Here is a 9689-nt window from a genome sequence, read left to right as displayed (position 1 = left end):
AACAGTGGGCTCACAGTCTAGAAGGGGGAGACAGAGAACAGAACATATTAGAATAAAATAAATAGAATAAATATGTACAAGTAAAATAAATGAATAAATAGAGTAATCAATCAATAAATCAATCAATCGTATTTATTGAGTGCTTACTGTGTGCAGAGCACTGTACTAAGCACTTGGGAAGTACAAGTTGGCAACATATGGAGACAGTCCCTACCCAACAGTGGGCTCACAGTCTAAAAGGGGGAGACAGAGAACGAAACCAAACATACTAACAAAATAAAATAAATAGAATAGATATGTACAAGTAAAATAAATAAGTAAATAGAGTAATAAATATGTACGAACATATATACATATATACAGGTGCTGTGGGGAAGGGAAGGAGGTAAGGCGGGGGGGATGGAGAGGGGGAGGAGCGGGAGAGGAAGGAGGGAGCTCAGTCTGGGAAGGCCTCCTGGAGGAGGTGAGCTCTCCTTGAAGGCCTTGAGGGCCTTGAAGGGAGGAAGAGAGCTAGCTTGGCGGATGTGGGGAGGGAGGGCATTCCAGTCCACGGGGATGACGTGGGCCGGGGGTCAACAGCGTGACAGGTGAGAACGAGGCACAGTGAGGAGATTAGTGGCAGAGGAGCAGAGGGTGTGGGCTGGGCTGTAGAAGGAGAGAAGGGAGGTGAGGTAGGAGGCGGTGAGGTGATGGACAGCCTTGAAGCCCAGGGTGAGGAGTTTCTGCCTGATGTGCAGGTTGATTGGTAGCCACTGGAGAATTTTGAGGAGGGGAGTAACATGCCCAGAGCGTTTCTGGACAAAGACAATCCGGGCAGCGGCGTGAAGTATGGATTGAAGTGGGGAGAGACAGGAGGATGGGTGATCAGAGAGAAGGCTGGTGCAGTAGTCCAGACGGGATAGGATGAGAGCTTGAACGAGCAGGGTAGTGGTTTGGATGGAGAGGAAAGGGTGGATCTTGGCAATGTTGCGGGTTTTGGTGACGGCTTGGATGTGAGGGGTGAACGAGAGAGCGGAGCTGAGAATGACACCAAGGTTGCGGGCTTGTGAGACGGGAAGGATGGTAGTGTCGTCAATAGTGATGGGAAAGTCAGGGAGAGGGCAGGGTTTGGGAGGGAAGACAAGGAGTACAGTCTTGGACGTGTTGAGTTTTAGGTGGCGAGCAGACATCCAGATGGAGATGTCCTGAAGGCAGGAGGAGATGCGAGCCTGGAGGGAGGGGGAGAGAGCAGGGGCAGAGATGTAGATCTCATCATATCCTGCCTTGATTACTGCATCAGCCATCTGACTGAATTTTCTGTTTCTCCTCTCTTCAGGCCATACTTGACTCTGCTGTCTGGATCACTTTTCTGAAATGATGTTGTCTAATCTCCACTTTCTCAAAAACCTGCAACAGTTTCCCAGTTACCTTCACATCAGATACACCTTAGCACTAGCTTTAAAGTACTCAATCAGCTCTTTCCCTCCTACCTTAACTCATTGATCTCCCACTAGAACACGAACCACATTATTTCTTCCTCTAAAGCCAACCTACTCACTGTTCATCAGTCTTGTCTCACTTTCCATCAACTCCCTGCCCCCATCCTCCTTCTGGCCTGGAGCTCTCTCCCCTTCCATCTCTGACAGACCACTACCCTCTCCCTCTTCAAATGTCTCCTAAAATCCCATTTCATCCCAAAGGCCTCCTCTGACTCAGCCCTTATTTTCCCTGTCTGCCCTCCCTTTTTGTATCACCTATGCACTCAATCTTCACCCCTCTAAATGATTTGCCTGACATTCACATCACCCTTTGCCCCAAGGCACTTATGTATATATCTTCACACTCTGCCATTTCCCCTTTATGTAATCTATTTTAATGTGGCAACCACTGGAGTTTCGTGAGGAGTTGGGAAATGTGGCCTGAACTTTTTTGCAGAAAAATGATCAGGGCAGCAGAGTGCAGCATGGACTGGAGTAGGGAGAGGCAGGAGGCAGGGAGGTTAGCAAGGAGGTTGATAAAACAATCAAGATGGGATAGGTTGTGTCTGGATTAATGTGGTAACAGTTTGGAGAGGAAAGAGCAGATTTTAGTGATGTTAAGAAGGTGGAACCGACAAGATTTAGTGATGGATTGAATATGGGAGTTGAAGGAGTCAAGGGTAATGGCAAGGTAACAGGCTCAAGAGACAGGAAGGATGGTGGTACAGTCTACAGTGATGCAAAAGTGACGGGGAGGACAGGGTTTGGTGGGAAGATAAGACGTTTTGTTTCAGACATGTTAAGTCTGAGGAGATGGGAGGACATCCAAGTAGAAATGTCTTGCAGGCAGGAGGAAATGTGAACTTGGAGAGAGGTCAGGGGGGAAGATATAAATTTGGGTATCATCTGCATAGAGGTGGTTGAAGCCATGTGAGTGAATGAGTTCTCCAAGGGAGTGGGTGTAGATGGAGAATAGAAGGTGACCCAGAATTGAATCTTGAGGGACCCCCTCCACAGTTAGAGGGTGTGAAGCAAGCCTACATCAGGCTGCCATAGCAGCCAAGGACATTTGTGTTCAGGTTACCTGGATTCTGGGAAACAGGAATAATGATAACTAAAGTATTTTTTAAACACTTACTATGTGTTAAGCACTGTTCTAGGGCCATGGCTAAATACCAGTTAAACAGGTTGGACACAGTCCCTGCCCCACATGGAGCTCTCAGTTTAAGTAGGAGGGAGATCAGTATTAGGTCCCCGATTTACCTAGTTGAGGAAACTGAGGCATAGTGACATGAAGTGACTTGCTAGTCACACAGTGCGGAAGTGGTAGAGCTGGCATTAGAACCCAGGTGCTCTGACTCCCAGCCCACTAAATCACCATCCTTCTCTATAGTCACAACTCCCTAAATAAATGACTATCCCATTTTATTATTATTATTATTAGTAGTAATAATAATAATAAATGTGATATTTGTTAAGCACTAAACTGTGAGCCCATTACTGGGTAGGGACCATCTCTATATGTTGCCCACTTGTACTTCCCAAGCTCTTAGTACAGTGTTCTACACACAGTAAGTGCTCAGTAAATACGATTGAATGAATACCAGGCATTGTTCTAAGCACTAAGGTGAATTCAAGCAAATCGAGTTGGACACAGTTCCTGTCCCGCATGTGGCTTACAGTCTTAATCCTCATTTTACAGATTAGGTAACTGAGGCACAGAATAGTGAAGTGACACACCCAAGACCAAACAGCAGACAAGTGATGGAGCCCAGATTTGGAACAGCAGCAAAGCGTAGTTATAAGTGAGAATCACTCTACCTGTGTCTATGTGTTTGTAAAATGAAAAAATGATGCCACAAGAAAGAAACTCAAAATAATGAAAAATAAGGATTATTTCCAAAATGGGCAGCTGTTGAGTCAAATATATTGATTCAGTGCTGTCTCTATTTTTCTATAGTGAAAAGTGTTCAGAGTAAGGCTCAGGTCCTGGAAATTGGTGCCATTTGAACACATATATGTATTCTTTGGGGTACTACCTATTTTTCTTCATGACATTTTAGTTTGTCTTGAAATGTGGCTCCCTACACGTTCATTAGGCATGCCTTATGTATTCTTTCCAAAATAAAATCCACTTAATAGCTCACAGAGATTTGTCACTTTGGATTCATCTTGCTGCCAGAGTCCAGCAATGCATCTACCTTTTTACTATTTGGATTAAACCTGATACACTTTCTCATAGTTGAAATTATTCATAAAACGTTTTTAGGATGGAGAGCCTCTAGCAAAGCTTATTGATGTAGGAGAGAGAGGGAGAGAGAGGAAGGGAGAGAGAAAAAAGAATGAATCTCTAAGGAGACATCAAGGGCTCAGACATTCCAAAATATAGCATGCAGTCTCACGTATCTTAGAAAATTGGCTATGGTACATGTGTATGCAAGTTTTAGTAGGTGATTGTTCAAATTATGTAGTACCATGCCAACTGTTCCAGGGGCAAAATGGTACTCTTAGTTATGGAACTTATTGCAAAATAAAAATGCTTGAGATTTTGTATATAGAGAATACTTTTATTTAATTTAGCATGAGTAAGCAGCATGGCTCAGTGGAAAGGGCAAGGGCTTTGGAGTCAGAGGTCATGGGTTCAAATCCCAGCTCCACCATTTGTCAGCTGTGTGACTTTGGGCAAGTCACTTAACTTCTCTGGGCCTCAGTTCCCTCATCTGTAAAATGGGGATTAAGACTGTGAGCCCCCAGAGGGACAACCTCATCACCTTGTAACCTCCCCAGTGCTTAGAACAGTGCTTTGCACATAGTAAGTGCTTAATAAATGCTATCATTATTATTATTATTATCCTCAATATCACCCATGGAGAATCACAAGATAGTTGAATACTACAAAGAATGTTTATCTATTTGCCTTGAGAACATTATATTCATCAAGACAACTAGGAGAAAAGAGAGGAGGAAGCAGAGGTAACCTGCATATAGGTCTTAATTTGAGTTCATCTTTCTGAACATTTGGTCTGTGACCTTTTCCTTCTGTCTTCTTTTCTATCCGCATTTCTTCTCTTTTCTCTGCTGGAGGAAGGTTTACTGAAAATGAATTCAAATCAAACTGAGAAAACACTGCAAAGCCCAGAAGATTTACTGTAAGAACACAGATGGTGGTTAAGTATGCTGATTAAGCAGTTGAGTTCTACAATATAAAAGGTATGTGTATTTAAATATCCCTGTGTGAATTTCCAAGGGTTTGGGCTCTGTTCTTCAGGTGAAAATACTGGGAATGCCAAAGAGGAAAACCCAAAGTCTATAAGAAAATAAAAAATATCCTGAAAGCCAGTCTAAATAATAGAGAAGAGCAGCATGGCTCAGGGGAAAGAGCACGGGCTTTGGAGTCAATGGTCATGGGTTTGAATCCCAGCTCTGCCAATTGCCAACTGTGTGACTTTGGGCAAGTCACTTCACTTCTCTGGGCCTCAGTTCCCTCATCCGTAAAATGGGGATGAAGATTATGAGCCCCCAGTGGGACAACCTGATCTCCTTATAACCCCCCCAGCACTTAGAACAGTGCTTTGCACATAGTAAACACTTAATAAATGCCATTATTATTATTAATAAATAAAAGCCTGTAATGTTTTTAATAGTATTTGATAATAATAATGATGGTATTAAGCACTATGTGCCAAGCACTGTTCTAAGTGTTGGGGTAGACACAAGGTTATCAGGTTGATCCACGTGGGGCTCACAGTCTTAACCCTCATTTTACAGATGAGGTGACTGAGGCACAGAGAAGTTAAGTGACTTGTCCAAAGTCACACAGCTGACAAGTGGCAGGTCCAGGATTAGAACCCATGACCTTTGACTCCCAAGCCCGTGTTCTTTCCACTAAGCCAGTATTTGTTACATGCTTACAATGTGCAAGGCACTGTACTAAGCACTAGAGTAGATACAAGATAATAGGGTTGGACATAGTCCCTGTCTGACATAGGGCTCAAAGTCTTAATCCCCATTTTACAGATGAGGTAACTGAGCCTCAGAGAAGTTAATAATAATATTTATAATTGTGGTATTTATTGGGCACTAACTATGTGCCAGGCACTGTTCTAAGCGCTGGGTTAGATAAAAGATAATCAGGTTGGACACAGTCACTGTCCCCCAGAGGGAACGCAGTTTTAATAAATTCCCATTCCAACTTGCTGCCAACCTCTCATCCATGTCCTGCTTCTGAGCTGGAATGCCCTCCCTCTTCATATCCAACAAACAATTACTCTCCCCACCTTTAAAGACTTATTGAAGGCACATCACCTTCAACAGGCCTTCCCTTGCTAAGCCTTCATTTCCTTTTATCCCATTCCCTTCTGCTTTGCCCATACATTTGGATTTGCCCCTTTTATTCACCCCCCTCCTCAGCCCCACAGCACTTATGTATGTGTCTGCAATTTATTTATTTATATTAATCTTTGCCTCCCCCTCTAGACCATAAGCTTGTTGTGGGCAGGGAACATGTTTACCAACTCTGTTGCATTGCAATCTCCTTAATGCTTGGAAGCAGCATGGTTTAGTTGAAAGAGCATGGGCTTGGAATCAGAGAACATAATAATAATAATAATAATAATGATGATGATATTTGTTAAGCACTTACTATGTGCCAAGCACTGTTCTAAGTGCTGGGGGGATAAAGGTGATCAAGTTGTCCCACATAGGGTTCACAGTCTTAATCCCCATTTTACAGATGAGGTAGCTGAGGCACAGAGAAGTAAGTGACTTGCCCAAAGTCACACAGCTGACAAGTGGTGGAGCCAGGATTAGAACCCATGATCTCTGACTCCCAAGCCTGTGCTCTTTCCATTGAGCCACACTGCTTCATGGATTCTAATCCTGTATCTACCCCAGCACTTAGAACAGTGCTTGGCACAGAGTAAGCACTTAACAAATATCATAATTATTATTACAATTATTATTACGGTGCTCTGCACAAAGTAAGGGCTCAATAAATGTGATTGATTAATTGATAGATTAACTTGCCCAAGTTCACACAGAGGACAAATACATCTGACCCTAATATATCCTTATCTCTCTAAGTAGCCACATTATCAATCAGTGGTATTTAAGTGACTACTGTGTGCAGAGCACTGTACTAAGCCCTTAGTACAATTCCCTGCCCACAACAAGCCTGTAGTCTAATATGACTTTTGGAGGGAAAAAAAGCAGGTAGATTAAACTTCCTTATTTCTCTAAGTAGCCTCAAATCTTTCAATGGTTTTTACTGAGCATTTACAGTGTCGATTTTTATTAATTTTGTTAGATTATTGAGTTTTCACCTTCTGGAAGTTCAATCAATCAGTCCTATTCATTAAACACTTACTGTGTTCAGAGAACTGTACTAAGTGCTAAGGAGATTACAACCCAACAAAGTTGGTAGAGATGTTCCCTGCCCAGAGCAAGTTTGCAGCCTAGACATAATGATTGTAGCAATTTTTAAGAACTTTTTGTGGTATTTATTAAGCACTTACTATTTGTCAAACACTTTGGGGCAGGTACAAGTTAAGTAGGTTGGACACATTGCCCGTCCCACATGGGGCTCACAGTCTAGGTAGGAGGGAGAATAGGTATTGAATCTCCATTTTTAAAACTCCAGTGGTTGCCCATCTACCTCCACATCAAACAAAAACTACTCACCATTGGCTTTAAAGCACTCGACCACCTTGCCCCCTCCTACCTCATCTTGCTTTTCTCCTTCTACAACCCAGCCTGCACACTTCATTCCTCTAGTGCTAACCTTCTCACTGTGCCTCAATCTTGCCTATCTTGCCGCTGACGCCTAGCCCACATCCTGCCTCTGTCCTGGAACTCCTTCCATTCCCAAATTCGTCAGACAATTACTCTCCCGCTCTTCAAAGCCTTATTGAAGGCACATCTCCTCCACAAGGCCTTCGCAGACAAAGCCCCACTTTTCCTCATTTCTCACTCCCTTCTGCATCACCCTGACTTGCTCCCTTTGCTCTTCCTCGCTCCTAGCCCCACAGCATTTACGTTCATATCTATTTTATTCATTTATATTGATGACTGTCTCTCCACCTCTAGACTGTAAGCTCATTGTGGGCAGAGGATGTGACTGTTTATTATTGAAATGTACTCTCCCAAGCACTTAGTACAGTGCTTTGCACACAGTAAGTGCTCCATAAATGTGTTTGAATGCATGAATGGATGAAACATGAGGGAACGGAGGCAGAGAGAAGTGAAGTGTCTTGCCCAAAGTCACACAGCAGGTAGTGGTGGAGTCAGGATTAGAACCCAGGTCTTCTGACTCCCAGTTCTGGGCTCTGTCCATTAGGCCATGTTGCTCCCCTTTGGAGAGCAGGAATTCCTTGTTATATTTAGGCTGTATCCAGCCTGCATTAGGTCTAGTGGGAAGATTACGGGTCTGGGATGATCCAAATGCTACTTCCTGCTCTTAACTGGCTTGCCTTTTGACTTTGAGGAATAATTCAGCATCCACCAGCCTCAGTTTCTCATTATTAAAAAGAGATAATACGATGAAGATAAAATGAGGTAACTGTTTTCAAAATACTCTGGGAGAAAATAAGTGGTCCGCATACTTAAAATATAATAATGAAGATTAGCATTTTTGTCATTATTGTATTACTAGGCATGATGGTAGAACAGTGATTAAAGGCTGACTTTTGATTAATCTGTAGTGTTGGGATTTCTGACTCCTTGAGAGGATACTAGAGGTCCAAAGTGGAGAAGGTAATATGAGTTCCAGGGCTTATGTTGAATACATTTGCAACTTGTTCCCAACAGTATTGTAACCTAATCTACAAAATTTCTTGTGTCAACACCTGAAACGATAAGCCTAAATCAAACAATCATTTCAGATGTGGGAAATTTCACTCAGCGAGTTAGTAAAGTTAATTTTTTACAATGCTCCTAAAACATTTTCTCTCTACAAGCATCGCTCAAAATAGGGAAATAATATAGTGACATCATCAGCATTAAGGGTTTTGTGAGAGATTTTGACCACTGCGTTTAGCAGTGGTCAACTTTATCATTCAACTTATCCCCACAAGATGGTAATTTAATGGCTTTTTTCTGCAAGGACTTCAAAGCTCTTAAAATATACTTTATTCTTCACAGTCCCCTTTTTGTCTCTGTTTTAGAGCTGGAAACATTGAATCACAGGTAGGAAATAATAATAATAATGGCATTTATTAAGCACTTATTATGTGCAAAGCACTGTTCTAAGCACTGGGGAGGTTACAAGGTGATCAGGTTGTTTCGGGGGGACTCACAGTTTTAATCCCCATTTTACAGATGAAGTAACTGAGGCCCAGAGAAGTGAAGTGACATGCCCAAAGTCACACAGCTGACAACTGGCGGAGTCGGGATTTGAACCCATGACCTCTGACTCCAAAGCCCGCACTCTTTCCACTGAGCCATGCTGCTTCTAACGTGGAAACGTGGGTGACAGTGAATTTTCTTATTAATTAGATCAATGTGTTAGAAAACAATGTAGACCTTTACTTCTCAGACGAACGGTTTAGGCAGCGGACCATGCGATAACACAGCTTACTGTTTTACTGAGATTTTAGTCAATTACAAAGAAGAAAAAAGGATTCCTTAATCAATTATACTAGATGACAAATGGGTGCTCTCCTTCCCTCAGTGATAACCTCCAGAATGTTGTCTTGGGTGGATGATGTTGTTTGCGGGAAAGTCCTGGGCTTCCTGTGGTTTATTCATTCATTCATTCACTCAATCATATTTATTGAGCACTTACTGTGTGCAGAACACTGTACTTGTACTTGAATTGTACTTGGAAAGTGCAATTCAGCAATAAAGGGAGACAATCCCTGCCCCCAATGGACTTACAGTATAGAAGTGGGGGAGACAGATATCAAAATGAGTAAATGGGCATCAATAGCATCAATATAAATAAATAGAATTAAATATATATATATCCATCAGACCAAGTAAACAGGCATTAATATAAATAAATAGAATTATAATATGTACCTATATACACAAGTGCTGTGGGGCAGGGAGAGGGGGTAGAACAAAAGGAGCGAGTTGGGGTGATGAGGAGAGGGATGGGGAAAAGGCAGCCTGGGAAGGCCTCTTGGAGGAGGTGAGGCTTCAGTGGGCTTTGAAGAGGGGAAGTGTGATTGGTGGATTTGAGGAGAGAGAGCATTCCAGGCCAGAGGTAGGATGTGGGCCAGGGGTTGATGGAGG

Source organism: Tachyglossus aculeatus, chromosome 2 (genome assembly GCF_015852505.1).
Source record: "Tachyglossus aculeatus isolate mTacAcu1 chromosome 2, mTacAcu1.pri, whole genome shotgun sequence".
In the NCBI taxonomy this organism is placed as follows: Eukaryota; Metazoa; Chordata; class Mammalia; order Monotremata; family Tachyglossidae; genus Tachyglossus; species Tachyglossus aculeatus.
Note: the sequence above shows the minus strand (reverse complement) of the source record.